At 39.5% G+C, this 22,046-nt stretch overlaps 1 protein-coding gene across 3 annotated transcripts in view; it reads left to right on the plus strand.

Moving 5' to 3' along the window:
• Positions 1-22,046, plus strand: part of Slc14a2 (solute carrier family 14 member 2) — a 403,525-nt gene that overhangs the window by 51,076 nt on the left and 330,403 nt on the right. The window lies entirely within an intron of this gene.

Genomic DNA, 22,046 nt, shown 5'->3' on the forward strand with positions numbered 1-22,046 from the left:
GGAATTTGAGTGATGCAGCCTAAATTACACCATGACCCTGTCATTCTGACACGGCAGCCCCATTCCTCTGATCATGACAATAGTTTAGAAAGAGCAATCTGACTTCTTAAAACCTGAATTCTTACTACTATGGAGCCATAAACACAAAAGAGGAGGAAACAATCTGTTGAAGAGGGAATGTATGTCTCATCCTAGAGTGGGAGATGAAGGCAGCTTTTAGGTAATTCTTCACAGAACAGTCATAGTTGTTTGCAAAAAATTAAAGCATTTGTCAGTGTTGTTAAAGTCTATGGGGCTTCATCTCATACAAATGGGACCAATGGAATAATAGTAAAGATAGGTACAAACTCAGGATTCCATTGTGCCTGCCTTGTGCTTGGTCAGAAATAATTTAGAACTATGTAAGTAAAAGAAACACAAAGAGAAGGAAAGGTGAAGAGTAAAGATAAGGGTAATTCATAAATTGAAAGATGACATTTTCTATGAAATAATACATTTAATAAAGAAACAAGTTTGGCTTCAAGGGCACCAAAAGTGCACTGAATTGTAGATATTGAATGTGGAAACACCCAAAGGAATATGGCCAAAATGCTTAACAAAGAGGGTAATATTTTATTTCTTTGGTAATTTTCAAGCACTGAAGTTCAAGTTGACTCTGAAGATATATTCTTGAAAGCAGACAAAAGAATACAAAGAAATAATCTGAGATAGTGGGCAGAATTACTATTTTTGTCCTCCAGACAAGAGAAATAAGAAGGGCAGAGCATAAAGGTTGAGCACAGGACTTGCTATTTCCAAATCTGCCTTCTCCTGTATATGGTACTAACAAGGATTGTTTTGGTAGAAAGAGGGCAGGAAGGATGAATACTTAAAAAAAAGAAAAAGCTAACAGCTCTCATAGCAACCTCTGGTGGAGTTTGTGGGGAAAAGGCAACAGTTCTTACAATAAGGAGCCTCTACTTCCCAAGTTTAGTTAAATACACAGAGATGGAAAGTTTGCCTACAGCTAAGTTGTAAAGTAGAACATTCGCTTTAGGATTTTGTGACTCTATTGATCACTAGATTCATTCTTTCTTTTTTAAAATTTTATTTTATTTTTTTCTTATTTATTGTCAAAAGTGATGTACAGAGAGGTTACAATTTCATACGTTAGGCATTGGATACATTTCTTGTACTGTTTGTTACCTCCTCCCTCTTTCTTTTATTATTTTTATTTATTTCATTGCTGGGAATGGATCCCATGGCCTCTGCTCCTGTACTATGCCCCTAGTTTTATTGACTGACCATCTCATTTGAGAGGGTATTGCACTTGAAAGGGCAGATGTACAGAGCATAGGCCTCTTGCTCTTGTGCCACTCTCAGTTTAGTTGGAAAGGTATAAGATTTTATACTCAGCAAGCTTCAATGTTCTTCTGAATAGTATTTAAGTATTAAAATGCAATTGAAATATTCAAGTATTTAAGTACAACTGCATAAAGATAATGACAAAAAAGTCTAAAGTAAACAAAAATGTGGGGTAGGTTTTACTCTCCTTTTATAGCTTAGGAGGTTTCAACATGGCTAACCATCAGCCAGATTACCTGGTAGGAGGAAGGCAATCATCCTCGAAAGCCTGGGCTGTTGGCCATTGTACATACCAACTTTTACAAAACTGCTGCTTACAGCATAAGGTACAATGCGTTAGTCAATAATCACAGTGGAGATTCTGAGTCATCCCATTGGTCCTGTAAACCTTACAAAAAGCTTATATGGAAGGGAAGATAAATCACTTTTGTTCCCATTTAGGCAACAGGAACAATTAAACAGATGATTTTGAAGTCCTCCCATCAAAAATGATTTGATGAAGTCATACCTAGAATTGCCTCCTCCCTGCTGGTCCGAGCTTTTGCCTCTGGAAGGAGATGTCTCTAGGAGTAGTCTAGGCACCCAGCCCTGTCCTTTGGGTGCACATCATACAGGTGTATACATTCTACAGGTGTATATACTATAGGATGAGCCACAGGAAAAGGTAGAACGTTGGCAACTGTAACATGAACCAGAATAACAGACCCCTGAACACTTTCTGGTGGTTTAAAATTTTTTTTGTTTGGAAATAACTTTAGACTTATAAAAATGCTGCAAACTAGTGCAGAAAAATGCCCAGATAAAATTTCCCCATCTTTCCCTAATGTTAACATGCTGCAGAGCCATAGCACAAGCATCAAAACTAAGAAATTAACACTGGTACAAGTAAGTCACTAATTCTAAACTTTATTTGGATTCCACCAGATTTTTCCTACTGATGTCCTTTTCCTGTTCCAAAATCTAACCTAAGAGCCAACATTTCATTTATTTCTTACCATCCTAAGTCTCTGATTGATGACAATTCTTCATTCTTTCCTGAGATTAATACTTTAGAAGAGTACCGACATTCATTTTATAAAGTAGTCCCTGAGTTTTATAGAGTGAGTTTGTCTTACGTCTATAATTAATTGGATTGTGGTTATGCAGGCTTTTTTGGTAAGGAAATGGTTTACTTCTCATTATAAGGTCACAGGTTGGGTGTTATTGCCTCAGGTGTTATGATAGAGTTGCCATCAAGAGAAATAAAAATCTTTACCATTGTGGAGTATACATTCTTCTAGGCAGAAACAGGCTATAAATGCACCAGTTAAACTGTGCAATATGCTAAATTTGGCATGTAAAATTGATCATTTAAGAAAACAGAGGGTAAAGAGATGCAAATATAAGGTCTTGATGCAACCTATGAGAAGTCAGGGTCCTTCTCCTTGGGAAGGGACTGTGATCAGACTTAGAGTGGATGGGAGTCATTACTACTGTGTCTCCAACCTTCACAATGTGGTAGAATTGTACATCCTGGTCTACTTCTGCTTCAGTGAGACCATCTGTAAGCAAACCTGGCCAATCACCTAGGAGAGGAAGTAACCATATTCTATGTGGGTTAGACCACATAATTTGAATCACATAAGAACATTGTCTTGTGACTTAATAAGATTGGGATCAGATAGTCACCAGTCTTGATTTGAAGGATGACAAGGCAAACAACGTGTACCTTTGTATGGATACTCTTTGGAGCACTGTGAGATTGTTCACCTATACCAGTGATTGTGTTCTCTTCATTGACAAGTTGTCTAGGAACATTTAGTACTTAGTGTTCTGCCTAACACTTTCACTTTTTAATTAAACATAATAGTCTTACAAGACAGACAAATGCAGGCTGTTTCTGTAGGGTCACTTTGTGAGACAAGAGTGGTACATAATTTTTATAGGAGATTTATTGACATTCAGTCAGTGGTGTGAACTCTGACATGCAGCTCAGACCTCTTTTTCATATTCCATCATCTCCTTTCTTGCCTCTATGATATTTAGCTAACACTTTTCTCTTGTTATCTTCTTTGTATTTTTCTCAGCTCTAGGATCATGAAGACATAGTACTCCATTCCCCTTTGGTATCTTACCTTTTAGACTCATAAGCGCCATTGCTGAGAACAAGGGGCACTTATCGAGTATGAGTTGGTCTATATATCCAGCAATCAGCATTAAGCATCTACTATGTGCTGATGCTAACATACCATTAACTAAAATGTTCTAATGTCAAGGAATAACAGAGCTGTTGTTGACAAATTACTCTTGATCTTGTGACTCACACTCTTCCTTCTTATTTATTTTGTGTCAGGACACGTGACAGGGATATTATCTTCGTTGTTACAAGGAAAATGAGATACATTGAACTTTTGGGGGCAGCCATAATAAGGAGCAGGAAAATAAAGCCACTAGGAAATGTGACTTGAGAAATGATTAAATTAAACTGTGAAGAGCACTATGAACTGTAACAATAAAAACTGAGCACTGGAGAAAGTGACCTAAGTCCAAGAACACTTTGATTACAAAGATGTTTCCTAGTAACTGTGATGAAAACTGGATCCTTAGCAATATTCAAGACTAGACTTAACAGAATTCAAATGAGATAAATTATAGGAGCAGTGGGGCATGGACTAAAGGATGGGCCCATTTGGTATACTTCCATCTCAAGTATATGAATATATAACCTCTTTTCAATTGGGTAATTTTCTTTTTGGTTGTTGCTGTTGTTTTGCAAGCTGTGCTCATTATCCATGATGTAGTATTTGGCTATACAATGTCTGTTTGTTTCATTTTCTACCCCCATCCCCATCTGTAATCTCCATAGAAGGAAGAATGACATATTCTTCTACTGATTCCTAGTAGCTAGAATAAAGTTGACAAACTACCACATGCTCAGAAGATATGTATTGATAAGCTAGATTTGTTTAGTGAAAGGTTTGTACCACTAGCTGGAGAATGTAAATATATCTTTTTTTTCAAAGTATAAGAGAAATAGAAAGATACCTACACATAAAGATTGGTCTAAAAGTTAGTTAGAAATGGTGGGCATTAATAATAATATAAAAGAGGTCAAAAGGCATATGGATGATACAAGATAGCAGCACAAAAAATATGGTTTAATATGGTATGCATAACATTGTAAATTCATTGTTTTGTACATAGTTGAAGTAATAGACATAAGATTTTTCCTTATCTGATGTGAGAAGTAATTCTCTTGGCTTCCTTGTTTTCTTCCATTCCCATTTTCTCTTGGGATAACCACAACATTATGTAAAATATAAACATATGATTTGTGACAGATTTGGAAGCATGTAAACACACTTATGGGCAGCACAGGCCACCCTTGAGGGCAGTGCACAGATGGTAAGAGGCCCTGACTTCTAGCATCTCATCTGGTTGGATAGACATGAGTAGAGAAATATTGGCTGGCCACAGACCAAGTTTCACAAGAAAGGTGAAGCTTAAAAGTCAGGTATGGACCCTAAGAGTAATCAGAAGGGTCCAGGATCCATCAGGTTAAAACAGCAAGGATAAAAATGTAAGATCAGAGGCATCAAAGGAAGTTCTGTTCAAGGTAGAGGCTTTCTTCTGCCTTTTATTGTTCATGGTGATGGTGTCAATAGTGATAGTGGTGCTGCTGCTGGTGGTGGTAATAGTATTGTGTGTGTGTGCATGCACACTCCCACTGGATGGAAGGAGGCTTGGGTCACTTGTAGTGATCATGACAGAAGAAAAGAAAGAAAGGAAAGAGTTTTGCTACCAGAGGCAATCCAAATGCTTCCCACTGTCGGTTCTTTCAAAACGGGAAGTTATTTTTGGCTTCCTTCACCGTTTTGTTGATGTCTGATTCCAGTGACCAACTAGTGCCTCCATAAGGCTTCACAGATGAGATCTACAGTATTCTAAATCATTTGTTTCAATAACTATATATTATAGTTCAGGGACTGAGTGAGAAGGTAAAAGCACTCATTCTAAGCTCCTTAGAGAGCTAGAGGCAAAAACTGGACTAGAACCAAGGTTTTCTCAGGTCTTTCATTATGTATGGTTCTACAGAAAGAACATGCTTATTGGATCCAAAACAAGTATGACATGGATACTCTCACTAAGAACTGAAATGAATAATTGTTTAATTTATGTACCATCCATTCTTAGATCTTTCTGATAGGTCCTATGAAGTAGACAAGCCCAGAGCCTACAAAACAAAATCATATTCAGATAATGGTATCATTAATAATACAGTGTACTAAACTAAGAAATGGGATTTCTGGACATTAGCCCAGGCTAAGTTCATAACCGCACTTTGGGCTTCACTCATCAAAATGAACAAATTCTAAAAGAAAGTAAGAAAGCCAAAAGAAAAAACTTTATTGGTTGTAAGAAGATGGAAATTTAGCTTTCAACAGGGTCTACCATAATTAATTTATAGTAGGAAATGCTTTCCTTTGTATGTGTATGCATGGATAAGGTAAATATTATAGCAATTTCTTGTTCTGCTTTTCACACATTTACTCATCCTGCAGCTCAGATAGTGGATATTTCCAAGCAAAGAGCACTGGTGATACTTTGCTTGAAAATCAAGCTGCAGATGCAAGGTCCAACCTAGTTACAAGAGAAAACAGAAAAGTAGACTTTATCATTATTTCATTCTAAAATGACATTGAAGAGAAATTAGATCAACTGAAGACTAAGATTTTGCATGTTATGTATATATGTTATATTAATGAATTGTACTTAATTTGAGTACTTTAAAGAAAGCATTTTAATTAGCAAGTGCAAGAAAATGTAATACAATGTACCACTGCTTCCTCCTCTCTTTTCATTCTGTTGGATTACACTGTTAATGATTATTTTTAAAAATCCATTATATTAGTGTGATGCAACCTACCTTGACCAATTAAGACATTTGACACTCTGATCTTCTGAATAGTACATGGGTAGGAAAGAGGCTGAAGTAAGTTAATCAACTATGATTTGGCTAGATTCCTTTATTCAGTAGGTCAATTCATTAAGATGTGTGTTACTCTAGTTAAATGAAATTGAACAGACTTAAAAAAAGAAATTTGAGTCTAAGAGTAGTGATCATTGTTTACATTATAAATTTCCTTTTTATTTCTACTTGTAGGGGTAGGATAACCTTATTATTTGCTAAGGTTAGGACCCAAATGTAGACCTTTTGTTACATTTTTATAGTTCCACTCCAATCTTGCATGAGGCTTAGATTTTTTCCAAATGTCTAATTTTCTACAGTTGTGAATGCAATGTTTTGTTAAGATGCTTTTGCTCTTTAAGTTACCAAAAAAATAAGAAATTCATGTCATAGCCAATTTATTTTTTTCAGCACAAGTTCTACCAGTCATCAGATATCTGAGTTGGTATGTATGTATGTATTTTGTTTATTTATTTTATTGTAAGATGATGTACAGAGGGGTTACAGTTACATAAGTCAAGTAATGAATATATTTCTTTTTGAGTAATGTAACCCCTTCCCTCATTTTCTTCCAGTTTACCCCCTTGACCCCTCTCTCCCCCCAAGTTGTATAGCTCATTGCCAACATAGTGTCTAGTAAGTATCACTGCTGAATTAGTTCGCCCTTTGTTCCTCTGTTTCTGTGCTTCCCCTTCCTCTCCTCTGACTTGGTATTTGTATACCCCAAGTATTAGAGGGTTGCCCTCAGAGTCAAATTGATAGTTGCCTCTTTAGTAGCATTTTGGGCCTTGCCCAAGGATGTCTGACTCACTGAATTCCCTATGGTTGTCTTGATATCTGATTTGTCCTCTCAAACATCACTGATTTCGTATTGAACACACCCCAGGCTCCCTTGAGATCGCTATTTCTGGTGTGTGTTTCTTAAGCACAGTACTTTCCAGAGCAGTTTTCCAGACTTGATTTTTCTGTTATGACTACATTTGAAGATGTCCCCCAGAGAGTAGCAATAAAGTATATTAAGTGAATTTTCCTCTTAAAATATCTCCTTATGATCTTTCCCTTTCTTATCTTAAAACTTTGTTGCCATAAAATATTAAGCTTAAAAAAAGTATTAATGAACCTACTACCTGCAAGTGTGGTAGCAAGCAGAGAAAAGAAAACGGCCATTTTTTTGTGTGTTAAACAGATTATGGGGTGACTGACTTTACTGCTGGATGAAAATGAGTGATAATGAGAAGAGTATAAGGAAAAAACAAATGTAACTTTTGTAGATTGGTTTTATAGATAGGTGATAGACAGATACATAGAGGAAGATGATAGATGAAAATACATACATACATGCATGCATGCATAGACACACATGCATAGACACATAGATGGATACATGGGTGACAGAGCTGCAACCTTAAAGATAGAAAGGGTCATATATGCTTGATGTCCATAATACAAACAGTAATAGGTACATCTTAAAACAGAAACACATAGAATAAATTCATTAAGTCTGACTTAATTGTTGAATAAAGTAATGTGGAAGATGTTCAAAACAACCTGCATACTTTATCTTTCCCTGACATTGCTCCTGTCTCCTGCACAAGAGAATGTCAAGACAGCAGGAAATAAAAAAAAATGTGTAAGTCTGTAAGTCAATACATTCTGTAGTATGCAACTGGTTATAAATAAAGTAAGTGAATTATAATACATTCTATGGAGAGCTCAAATAGTATGGTTTTTTTTTATAGAAACTAAGTCAAAGCCCAGTGAAATAAATACTAAGGAATGGGTACTTGCAGGGGTAAAGGGCAGCCAAGGGGATAAGGGTAGATTGAACCAAAGGGGAAGAAGGGAGAAAGTAGTCAAGAATTAAGTATACCAAGAAATTGAGGGAAAAGAAAGGGAAGGAGTGGGTCAAAAGAGGCTGAAAAATTAGAAGGAATGGCATAGATCAGGATGCATTGTATACATAAACTGCTTCATTAAATGGCAACAAAAATTTAATATATATCCTGAAAATAAAAAAAAAATGAAGGGACAGATGAGTTGGGGGGATGAGAACATTGAAAGGAGACATTGATCAAGATACACTGTATTCATAAATTGCTTTGTTGAATGACAATGTTTTTGTATAACAATTTAAAGATAATGAAAATATTCCCTGAAAAAGTTCATGGAATCTGAAGTAACACAGTTACTTTAACACAGCTTATTTTAAATTGGTAGTCGTAGTCCTTATTTATTAGGGCTATTCTGAACGATAAAGAGATCACATGTACCTAAAACTTAAAATGGAAAAAAAGTCTTAAAATGGTACATGACTATTTCAGTTGTTCCAGTAAAGTGAATTCCCTTAGAGGTTCTAGTCTCATTAAAGATAACAATATAATCATATTTTTCTTTACTAATTGAGTGATTGTTTACTATTTGCAGATAAAAATCTCCTCCTTCGTTGAGTTCAGAGTTCAGTGGAAGAGACCAATAACATTTTAACAAGCAAACACAGAATGGGCAGGGTATTAAGGGCTTAGTTTAAGTGTTCAAAAAGTTTTGCAAGTGCTAATAAAACTGGTAAGAACAAAAGACAGAAGAAGGTAGGTGCCTTTTCTGACAGTATGGTGAGGAAAAATGTCTTTGTGAAGAAGACATTGAAGCAGAGATGTATGTGAAAAGCTTCTCTCTGCAAAGCTCCGGACAGTTGTAACAGCAAGTATGAAGGCTTTGAGGTCAGGCAATTAGGGACAATGGGACTCATGGGAGTAGATATGGCTAGCCAAGTGGGGAAGTGGGATGGGCAAGGCAGCTGGGACAGATTACAAATTGCAGGTCATGAGGAGCTATTTCACCACAGGTATACTTATGAAACTCATCATCTCTTTACCATGCTCTCTCCTATGTTTGACCAAGTGCTTTGCTGATTTAGACTGGGCAGAATTATAGCCAGGTATAGAATGTTAAGTGTAGTCACCTGATTGTTATTAAAGGTGTATGCATACAATAGGAGGAAGGACTAAAGGAGAAGCTCTGAAGCCTGAAGAAATCAAGCATGGCTCAGAACACTGGCTTGAAAAGTTACATTTGAAGAGGAGACTTCTAGACATACAATAAGATGGAGAACAAGTGAAAGACTACCAATACCATGCCAGGTAGCTGCCATAAGATAACAGAAAGCATGGCATATTTGGGAACAATTCTGATGTCTGATTTTTTAAAAGCCTTCCTTTCATCACACAATTTTCCTTTTAAAAAGTATTCTACAGTATTCACATATGAATTAGGTATCGCCTGCTTATATTAGCATTGCTTTGGAATACCATTTGGAGCAAGTTAAAAATAAATTTTATCCCTAAGCACAGAATGCTGTCATTTGGGACAGTTGAGTCTAAGTCGAAGGTTATTTTAGTGGTCTGTAAACTCTCGTATAAGGTGGAATCACTGTACCAGTACCAGGAAAACAAGAGCATAAGGGTTGAAGTCTAGACCTGACTGGCTGATATTATTTTGCTGTTGATTTCTTGTCCTGGATCTAATCTTTTCATTTTAATGTTAACAAGAGTAATCTCATGCCTTCAGCCCTTAATTTCTTGATTTCTTCCCCCTCCCATTTGTTTAAAAGCTCTTCAAGTCTATACTATCGTAAATATATCACTTACCTTAGCCTTTCACTGGAGCCATACAGTCATTTCAGCACCACTGACCCATCCTCTCTTGAATTGCCTTGCCGGATTAGCAATAAATGATGCATAGCATCCTACAATTTCCAGCTGGACATGTGACCAGATGTCATGAGTCTAAGAAGTCAAGGACTAAAGGATATATTCTTCCTTCAGAAAGAGTAAGAAAATAATAGGGGCTGGGAATATGGCCTAGTGGCAAGAGTGTTTGCCTCATATACATGAAGCCCTGGGTTCAATTCCCCAGTACCACATATATAGAAAATGGCTAGAAGTGGCGCTGTGGCTCAAGTGGCAGAGTGCTAGCTTTGAGCACAAAGAAGCCAGGGACAGTGCTCAGGCCCTGAGTCCAAGGCCCGGGACTGGCAATCAATCAATCAATCAATAAAAGAAAAAAATAAAAACACCAACACTGCCCAGGTACTGATGGTTTGTTCTTATAATCTTCACTACTCAAGAGGCTGAGATCTGAGGATCATGGTTCCAAGCTAGCCCAAGTAGTGTAAGACTCTTATCTCCAATGAACCACAAAAAAACTGGAAGTGACAATGTGGCTCCAAGTGGTAGAACACTCGCGTTGAGCTAAAATACTTAGAGAAAGACAGTACCCAGACCCTGAGTTCAAGCCCCACCACTGACCAAAAAAAAAAAAAAAGTAAGAAAGAAAAAAGCCAACATTTGTTATAAATGCTACCAATTTTAACATACTAAATAATTCTGATTCTAGTCAGTTCTCCAGACCTTGTGGATGGCCTTCTCCTCAGTATCCGGGAACTAGCCACCCAGTGGGGCCAGGCTCTGTGCTGAGCACCAAGAAAGAAAACGGAACCCCAGAACAGCTGGAACAGCAGAGCAACAATAACAATCTGACATACTTTAGGAAAATTATAACGTAGCACTAGGAAGACCCACAAATTTATCTATAATATTTTCCAGTCAGAACAGGTCATTTACAACATTTCTGATGGATTTATGTCCATCGGTGATGTTTCCTCACACTGGGCAGGCCCCTCTCATATATCATGTTGATAGCTTGCAGTTAAATAAAAAAAGGATAAGCTCAGATAAACAGCCTTTCTTTTGCTGTCAACCTGTCAGGAAACAGAATTGACTACATGTTTGTCTTCCAAACTATTTTTGAGTGACATGGTATGGATTTAGCATATTTTGGGGTTTTCATGGGGTGTGGGAGAGCCTACTGTATGCTTTGTTTTAATTCTGCCTTGCTCCATGAATAGGTGAACCAGCAGCAGAGAAACAAATTTATCTTTTAGCCACGAGAGTCAATGTCTCTTCTATGATTCCTTTTTACCAAAAAGTTGACAACTTTCAGGGGTATAATTTTCAGCCCTTACCTGCTTTCAGTACACTTACAGCTATCCTAAACCACACACACATGTACACACACACATACACATACATGCATACACACACACACACATACACACACTGAGGAATATAAAGCAGCTCATGACAATAAAGGCTATTACTGATCAAGAATCTACTTTGCAAGCCAAGAACAGAGGTACAAGTCCATAAACTTAGTTACTAGCTGTTCTGGAGGCAGAAATTGAGGGATGACAGCTCATGGATAGCCAGGACATAAAAGTTCAAGACATTCCATTTGCATCAATGGGTGAGTGTAATGAGTCATGCCTTTCATCTTGGAGACAATGGGAAATACAAATAGAAAGATTTCAGTCTGTGCTAGCCCCAGCATAAAGTGAGATCATATTGAGAAAACCAATGCAAAAAATGACTAACAGAATGGCTCAAGTGGTAGAACACCTGCCTAACAAATAAATAATCACATTCAATCTATTTCCACAAAATAGTAAGTAACACAAGCACTGGTAACATTTTGCTAATGGAAGTTATCATATGGGGCATTTAAAATATTTAGCAGCAACATAATTAAATGCACCCTAAAACTGCTATAACCAAAAATGTCTCCAGACATTGCTAAACATAAGCTGGGTGAAAACCACTGAGCGTTGTACAACAAACTTTCTACTTGTGTGATCCATAATGTTCATGCTCAAAACCAGAAATCCGACACTAACTTCAATCCTCAGATCTCAGCCTCCTGCCTAGCTAGGATTACAGGCATGAGCCACCAGGCCCCTGACTAAAATGAAGGCTTTCTTATATCAGTTGTGGTCACACCCTGTGGGTGCCTGAAGCCCAAGTGATCCACACTTGAAGAATGAGACCTGTGTATGAGCGTCCCCAGGAGATCGGGCAAGGCAGGAGAAGATGTGTCTGGGTATGCAGGTGCTGGGGTCAGAGACACAGTGGATCACTCAGACTCAGGGGTGTAAGTGGAACTGCAGGGGCATAAGGAGGCTGAGAAGGGAAGCATTGGCACCACATAGTTCTGGAGGGATATTTCCACCACCACTCTGGAGTCTCCTGCCTCGAAGGCCGTTTGCTGGGATTCCTCTCCTTTCCCAGACTCTAGGATCCAACCATTCCGGGTCACATTTGCACAGGTCCTGGAAAACAGACACTTTGTTTCAGTATGTCTGCCTCTGGCTGAGCTCTCCTGCCCCTCCGCCCCCTTGGGAGGCATTTGTCATTGAGTTTTCTTTCCCAGAGCACTAAGCAAGCCACAAACTGCAAAGAGAAATAAAGTGCGAGGAAGTGATGCTTAGTCCCCAATGTCTGCCTTTTGGCCTCTGCTTCTTCCTCTTTTCTATCCCCAAGAGGAAGTCCTGATAAATGCAGCTCTGTCCCTTTCACCTCAGCCACCACCAGCATCCCAGCCTTATTGTGCTTTTCTCTTCGCTTGGCCCTACCCCACCACTTCCCACTTCTTTGCAAAGCATTCCTGTGCATGCTTGTCAATCTGTCACAGAGGCCTCCTGCCTTCCTCCTTCCCTCCCCTTGGGCCAAGCCCCACCAACCAACCAGGGCTTCGTTGGCTCTGTCCTGAACATCAGTCTAAACAGTCATTCTGTGTCTGTCAAAATACTGACAGCGCTTCTCCCTGCTCGGAGAGCATCAGATCCCATCTGTATCACAAACAGCCTTCCAGGTTTATTTTGCCTATCACTTCTGAACACTTGCTATTTAAATTCCAACTCATATTTCCGGGGTTTAACAGTGTGGCCCTGCTATTTTTTTGGAGTTTATTCACTGTATCTCCAATTCAACTCCCTTACTGGTAGGCTGCTAGTATTATACACATACATACATGCATACATACATACATATGTACATACTGTACATGTGTGCACATACATGGGCATGTCATTAATGTCTCGGCTTCCACTTGACACCACAATAAATATCAGGCAAGGTTGCCATTAGTCCCCAGGTTACATGAACAATGATATGTTTGAGATCATTCCTACTTTGAAAAAACATTTGAGTTATGGGGAGGGGTAGGGAGGCAGGGGGGGAGATAAAATATGGAATAAGTTTAGATTCTTGTTTGTTTGTTTTGTCAGGCCCTTTCTAATCAAAATTTAATTATGTGACTTTGCCAGTTGCAATATGTTGAGAATGCTTGTCATCATTCTCTACTCTCTTAGAGGCTAGGGGGAACTGGTAAATAAAACATGCCTATCACTTTATCAGCAGAGACAGGGTTTATTTGATGGCTAGGGAGGTGAAGCGATCCTGCCTGTGGCAGGGGGCAGGTTTTTCTTAAGAGAGGTAACTGACACCTGTCTGCTAATGGGGGGCACTTTCAAATCCAACAAGGCCAATGTGCAACTGAGAGTATGAAAATAGAGAAGAAGCAAACAGATCAAGGTCATCTGTTTATCAGAGCTGTAGGGCTCAGCTCTCAGATGCCTTCCTTGATTCCTGACCCTCATCCCCTGCTCCTTCCCAGGAGGCTGAGCTCTTACCTAGACTCCTACCTGAACTGCCTTCTCCTGTGTGTGGGTCCTGGACTCCTGGACCAGTTCTGTGTTGGCACAGCTCAGTCCCCTGTGGAATCTGCCTAGGAGTTGGCACCCCTGCACTGAGGCCAACTGAAAGACCCACTGAGCCATGGCTTGCCATGCCCGCAGTGCATTTGCAAGCTGGCGACAGCTTTGGGGGAAAAAAAAAGCTCACCTGAACTCTTGAAGTCAGGGCTGGCTTGGAAAGTCCTATGGGGAATCCACTGTGAGTGTGGAGCCCCCAGCAGCTAGGCTGCCTCTGGGGAGAGAGAGGGAGTGCCTAAGAGTTCCATGGACAACTTAAGTCTATGACTTGTTTTTTAACCTGAAGTTACTCCAAGAGTCAGAGGAAACTCCCTATTCTGAGTGAGGCTGCGGCTGGTATAGGTGGTACCTTCTACCACAACAATGCCGGCTCAATTTTTTTCTTTGCCAAAAAAATGTATATGTTCCTTTCTTGATTTTGCATAAAAGCCCATCCAAGGGTCTGCTTTCAAAGATTTAACTCAGTGAGGACATGGAATTACTAAAAGGTAATGAGTTAAATGTCTTGGAACACATCTGCATGTCTAGGAGACTCTGCCCTGGGTGTGTGAAGCTAGGCATCTGGATAAACTATGGTGATGGGACTTCGAGATGTGAGGCATCTCTAGGTTAGCATGCTCTGGGCAAAAGCCACTAGAGGAGTTGTATATTTTACTTTTGTTTTGACTTTTCTTGTTCATTCCCCGCTCCCTCCTTTTCCTGCCTCATCTACCATCTCCCATCTCTATTCTCCTCATCTTCCTTTACTTCCTTCCATCTTTTTACTTACCTTCTGTGCATTTGTTCATGTGCCACATATGAGATTATTAAGTGTCAAAGACCAGAAAAACACTAAACAAATGTATGTAGGGTGTGAAGAGAAGGAGTACAATCAACTCTCAGGGGCCCGTCACTGAGTACACAGGTCAGGGCTGTACCTCAAAGCCCAGGTCTCATGCTCCCCTTCCCATCAGAGGTAATCAGTACTCCACACTATGTGTGCCTGGCTGGTGAGCTTCATGGTCTACTGAAATTTCTAGAACCCTCATATTCCTAGAAATCAGAATCATTACCTTCTGTAAGAAAAATTTCTACCTATCCTTCAGAAGATCACACGAAGGAAGTTTCTGAATACTTCCAATCTCCTTTATAGTAAAAGCCAAAATGACTAAAAATGAGTATATCACCATCAGGCAATTATTCAAAAAAAAAAATAAAACCCAAACCTACAACTCAATAACACAACTCAAACTATTTAATATATGTGAAATTGTCTTAAATAGTATTTAAGCTGATTTATAGAGCACTGCCTTTCTCAGTCTTCTATGGTCTGAGTCCCTAGGTTTCTGGTGTGTGTGTGTGTGTGTGTGTGTGTGTGTGTGTGTGTGTGTGTGTTTCTCTTTGTGCTCTAAATTCAGAAAGAATTGGTTGAAACCTTGGTTTTTGTAGGGTCACAGATATAGAGACATGCTCCACAGTGGGGGGAGGTTCTTTTCTGACCTTGAGAATCTTACATCCTTGCAAAAGTTGAAGCATATGAAATCACCTGGGGCTCTAAAAGCTGTGCTTTCAGACATCTCTAACCCCCTGTGACCACAGAGCTCTTGAAATGTCTGAACTCACAAGTCTTGTAGTATAAAACAAACACTGGAATGCAAACCCTTAATATAAAAAGTATAATATCACTTGCTAAACCTGATCATATTGACGTACACTAAAATCACATTCTTGTATATATTGAATGAAATTGAATATAGTATTAAAATTTTATGGCACTTTTTAATTTTTTATGTGGCTAGGAGAAGAATTAAAATAACGAGTGGTTCATATTTCACCACTTGCATTATTTTCCATTGCATAATCGATTAGTCAAGTTTTTTGTTTGTTACTATAATGAAGTACTTGAGGCAGACTACTTTATGAAGGAAATGGATGTAATTGGTCTTCAGTGCTGAGGATTCAGAGACATAGTGCCAGCATCAGCTCAGCTTTGGTGAGGACATGATAATAGGAGTGTATACAACAAGAAGAGGCCTTAAACCAAACAGGAAACCAGAGAGCTATTTGGGGGTTAGACTCAGGCTTTTATAAAGACTGGCTCTCACAAAGCCTGGCATGGTTCCACAAGAAGTACTTTAATCCTTCCTGAGGGCATGATCTCAAGGCACAAAGGACTTCACACTGTCCCTACATTGGTCCTTGAAGGGACCAAACCATAGCAAATAGCTCTCTCTTGGGAGTATCACACAAAATAGAACACAATCAGGCATCACAAGATGTAATAACAGTTACAGGGCAGTGTAGATTTGGAGCCTTTCACCCCAGACCCATTCCACACCATCTACCCTCTTTGCTCTATATCATAATGGGGTAGATTCCTTTATGTTATGCCCATGCTTTCATGATATTTAATTTTGTCTGAATTTGGCCAATGGAAAGCTGGAATATTAGATGGTAGGAAGAAAGGAAAATCCAGTGTGTTTGTTCCTTCTTTGCAAGTTAAAAGGAGAGTTGATAACAGAGCTAAATGCTGTCCTTTGCCATTCAGGAATTATTCCACTAGCCACTGCATTGTTCTGGAGCTGGGTGGTTGCCCATTCAACAACAGGGAGCAGAGTCGGTGTTTTATGGATGGCATTTCTCAGAGCCTGGGCAGGTTTATTCTTTGGGAACATGTTGGACCATGAATTGAGAGACCCCTGCTGCTGCCTCAGGTTTTCTGTAATCTTGGCTTCTAGAGTTACTGGGAAGCTTGAAAAGAGCTAGTATCTGGGCTAGCTCTCATCTAACTAGGCTAGCTAGGAGATATGCCATGGGCATCATTAAAAAGACCCCTCTCATGCTGGCCACTGAGGCTCATGTCTATAATCTTACCTACTCAAGACCCAGAGTAGAAGTTCTTTTTTTTCTTTTTCAAATTTTTATGATCAAACTGATGTACAGAGAGGTTACAGTTTCATACGTTAGGCACTGGATACATTTCTCGATGTAACAGAGTAGAAGTTCTTATCTGAGAACTTCCCATTCATTTTTGTTGTTTTTTATTTATGTGGTGCTGAGGAATCAAACCCAGGACTTCATGTATGCAAGGCAAACACTACCACGAGGCCACATTCCCAGCGCCTTCCCATTCATTTTCATTACTGTTAGCACATAATTGAATGTCTCCTTTATCACGGCCCATTAGGTCCATCTCTGTTCATGCAATCACATGGCCTTAAGTGGATGCTCAAAGATGTTTGGGTTTAGTAGTGTGTCAACATTTCAAATGTGATCTTTGAAGTCTTCTCAATTGGTGTCACTTGCTATGGCCCAGATCCACACATCAGGAGCTTCCCTGGCACTGTTGCCTCTCTTGTCTGCTTTACTAATGTTCCGCGTATAATGTTTGATTTATACTGCCTTAAATCTTAGAGTCTGAGATGAAAATCTGAGATGCTGATGTAGAAATTAAGAGATTATATTCACTTTCATTTCACAGAAGACTAGGGAGGATGCTCTTGTGTTTCGGCTTAACGTTGCCTTCGCTTGTCTCATCCCTCTACTGTGTACTCACAGAAAGATGAGGGGGGAAAAGAGATTTCTTTTAATTGTCATTCATGGCTCTAATGCATGCATAACTCACACACACACGTGCACTTGTGATCTGGAGTCTCCAGTATGCGGTACCTGCAAATGCTCATGGATGTCATAGGAATGACGGAAGGCCTATGCCAATCTTGCCAACATGCAGCATGCATTATTCTAAAACTTTTGTTTTCCAAATGGGAACCTGTTAAAATAGGTGATAGATTTATGTCCAAATATTAAACAGGCCACCAAGCCCCAGTGTGAAATCGGGGTGACAAGAGAATACATCACCGTTCCCAGCAGCTAGCAGGGTACACTTGTTTCCCAGTGGCAAATGGGCTAGTCTTGTTCGCTTTCTCCTAAGGAGACTCATTTGCACACTGTCACATTTAAAACAAACCAACCAAGCCCACAGAGATGCAAAAGAAACTAGAAAGACCTTTTCCTAAATAGCCTCTGGAAGGTGCTGTCTGTTTCTCCTCTTTGCCTCTGTGCTGTCGTGGATGAAGGATAACTGCACACCTGCTCAGGAGAGGGGATTGTTTCCTTTTGGGAGGAGGATTACTTGCCAGTATTAGTTAGAAAGAAGCAGAATCTGGTAAATATTTTTGAAGAAATGACGACAGCTTGCACAAACAGCCTATTGATCGTCACCATGACACCTCAGAGAAACAAAGGGACTGATGATTGTATTGGCTATGGGAGGCCCCTGGGAGCAGCATGCTGTTCAAAGCCATCCTATGCCATGTGGAGAGAAGCAGCTCATGGCCCCACAGGAAGGGAGTTCCCTGTCACATCAGGAGAGTTTGGCGGGGACAGGGAGTCAGGGGTACTCTCCTGGATTTTGCTACTAACAGTTTTACTCTCCAACATTTTGGCACTATGGGATTAAGGAAGGAAGCTGAGACCATTGACCTTCTCTCGGGTATCATCAAGTGCTGTCTTTCAGCCCAGACATGGGGCATTGTAGATAAAATGTGATCTTCATAGGACCTCTGTTGGCACAGCCAGCTATGTCTCCATTCTTGACCTTGAAGCTCACTAGACAGCTACAAATGCCATCATTCACACTCCTGAGTTCTGCAGGTGAAGTGTTCTATAGACCCACCTTTTTTCTCTAGCTTCAAATTACCTGCTTCAGTCCAACACACTTCCATTTCTCTTCTCTTAACAGAGGAGACTATGGGAGAATCTCATGAAATATTTCCTTCACAGGAAGGGATTTTGTCTTCTTTTAACATCATTGAAATAATTTCTATTGAAGTAAGAGGCAAGATCTAAAGCTCTTGAGATGACCATTCAGTGACTTGCTATGGAAGTTGTTTACATTGACAGACAGAAGTACAGAGACCTGTGCAGGGCCTTCCTGGTTAACAAAATGGATAGAGACAATGAGTTTGTGATAAAAGCTTTGATAGAGCTACAAGTGCCAAGATCCCATCTGTGGCTGATCACCTCTCCTCCTTTCAACAGTTTTCATTGCACTATTTTAAGCCCATATTGTTAAAAGCCATTTTTCAGAGGCTTTGTATGACCACAACATTTTGAGAGGCATGCTGGGATCAGCTCATGGCTATGGTTGGGGTACACTGCAGGAAACAAAAATAGCAAAGGAGGATGAGCATTGTAGAAGCAGTTTACTTTCCTGCTCATGTAGTGGAAATAATATCAGCTTTAGGTTAGGGCATGTGGATTCTGTTCCAGGCTCTGCTACTAACTACTAACAATATCTTAGCCCCATGTTGTTCAACACAGAAGCTACTGGCCACATGTATCTACAGAGCACTTGAAATGTGGTCAGACCCAAGTGAGATCTGCTATCAGCATGACACATAAACTGGGTTTCAAAGATAGGAAAAAAATAAAGATATCTTGTTAACAGTGTTCATATTGGTTACTTGTTTTAATAGTATTCTGATATATTAGTTTAAATATTAACCTAATCAAAATATTATTTGTTAATAACATGTATTTATGTAATAATTTAATCATTTTAAATGTCACTAATATCTTCTGTGTGCTTGTACTTGCTTTTTGCTTTTGCACTGCTGTTGGGACTTGAAGTCAGGGCCTAGATGCCATCTCTGGCATTTTGATGCCAAGGCCAGTACTCTACCCCTTGAGCCACCACTCCACATCCAGCTTTTTGCTGGTTAATTAGAGGTAAAAGTCTCACAACATCATTGCAAGGCTAACTTTGAACCACAATCCTTAGCCACCTGAGTAATTGGGATTGCAGCATGAGCCACTGACACCCGGCTAAGCTTCTCTTTATTTTTTTAACACTGTAATTGAACTCAAGGCTGAACACTTGCAAATACTGTTCCATTTGAGCTATGTCCCAGCCCTTTTGTTTTCATCTTTGTTCTTTAGATATAATCTCACAATCTCTGTCCTGGCTGGCCTTGAACTTTGGGTCCTCCTACTTCAACTTCCCAAGTCACTGGGACTAAAGGCATACACTACCACACACCTGGCTTGCTTTTAATTCCTTTCTTATTGTGGCTACTAGAAAATTTAAGATTCACATATGGCTTGCATTATACTTCTATGGTGCAGCCCTGCCTTGAACAAACTTGTACAGCTTCCCCAATTTGGAAAATGAAATGCAATAGTGACCTTCCCTGACAAACAGTAACATCCTTATGTAACATCCAAGGTTCACTGACTTACTGAGTATTTTCTAAATCATTTCCAGCATTATCAATGAATGAGAAAAGTCAAAAGCATGCAAGTAGAAGTGGAACTATCAGGGAAGAGGAGGAAACTATAGAGTAGAGAGAGGATGGAACAAGGCAAAAGGAATGGATATAATCAAATTACACTTTTTGTGCATATGAAAATGGCACAATGAAACCCATTGTTTTATACAATTAATACATGATCTTAAAAGTATACAAGAAATGGTTTCCAGAATCATCCATGAATGTTGAAGACTGGAATAGAGAACATCTGTTGTGAGGTTTTGTGTGAGCATGCATGCCCTACACAGATACAAAATCACAGATGCTACTTCCTGCCCTCAAGTAGCAAATGCTGGTGGCGGTGACCTAAGATGTTGAAATACTAACCAACTGCAAAGAATACATATCCATGTGTGACCAACTGTTCCATTAGTTGTCCTCACGCACCATTCAGAATGTACAGAGCATTTCAAATTGGCAGATTATTTTTAGTGAGAAGTAGAAGAGGAGAGAAGCAAAGATAAGAATACCATTGCCCTTTCTCCAGTAAATAATTACATGAAGCTTGAGGGAATGAGGAATGGTTGTGGTTGAGTTAATGGTGTTATTGGTGTCAGAATATACCATGCAGACAGAACCTTGTCTTTCCCCTAAGAACTCTCTATTTTTTTCCCCAGCAAGATTGGGGATCTCAAGAAGTGATACGCATTGCTCCTGGCTGCTCAGAAGTTTAGACATTTTCCTTCTAACCCTCAAGTGTGGGAAACTAACGATGTTGGCATCCTCCACAGCAATGGGGATAATGTTAGAAAATCCTGGTAGCAAAGAACAGCAAAAGCATGCAGTGTGTGACTCTCTTCAGGGAGAGAAAGAAAGCAGCAGTTAAAACCCCTCCTTGGCATGCTAGGGATATTCCCAATCAGCTTTGTGAATTTCCATTCCTCCCTGCTCAAGGACAAATACCCCTTCAGCAAAGGCAGCATCGAATCCAAGCTTCTGTAGGAGTTGCAGTGATGAATCAATTCAACTGTCATTGTGCTATGCTGGGTTCCTCCAGGGTGGGGGGTAGGGGGAGGAGTAAACCTTTGGAGAAAACCATGAATTGGCCAATATCCTCTCTCTCCTTGGAAGTTCTCCTCCCAGATAATTCAGGAAATAACATCTCAGAGGTTCCCTTCTTGGCGTGTGTGGTGTTTTTAAATCCTTTCTAAATGGCTAAGAAGGTAATTCCTTTCAGTCATTTGCTATGTGCAGCCCTCCCCTTTCCTGGCAGAGACAGTGTATGCACTCTATTAGAGCATTTTTTCCTTCATATAATGGCACCAATTAAATTACCTTGCAGCTCGACCTTAATCTGGCAGGAATGATTATTCCATGAAACAGTTAGGGCTCTAATTGACATGAAGTGCCTGCAAAATATGTCTTTTGCAGCAACCCCTGTCAAAGTCACATTGATATGCTAATCCCTATAGCTGGCAGAATCACTTCATAAAGAGAGACATTGAAAATTGAATTATTTCAATTTCAGTACCTAGGAATCTAGTGATCTGTCTGTATATGTAACTAAGTAGGTGCAATACTTTATATGGGTAAACAGCTGTACTAGGGCGTTGCCATGGAAACTGCTTGACTCATGGCAGTCGTGTTAGTGATGAAGTCATTAGCAGTGTGAAATGTACTTTGAGGTTGTCAAGTGTAACACTCCAGGAATATTTCAGTGGTATTAGTGGAGCCTTTTCATTTACATAATTTAGGCTTTCACACATGATCTCATTACGGTCTAAGAAAGGAGTGGATTGTGGGGGCAATTGTACCCAGACCAGATGAATCTCCATTATGCCATTCAATTATTATTCTTTCTCCTTAAATAGGGTCCCCCAAATAAATCTTATGGGAAATTGATAACTCTCTTGGAACA

This window comes from Perognathus longimembris, chromosome 15 (genome assembly GCF_023159225.1).
Source record: "Perognathus longimembris pacificus isolate PPM17 chromosome 15, ASM2315922v1, whole genome shotgun sequence".
Lineage (NCBI taxonomy): Eukaryota > Metazoa > Chordata > Mammalia > Rodentia > Heteromyidae > Perognathus > Perognathus longimembris.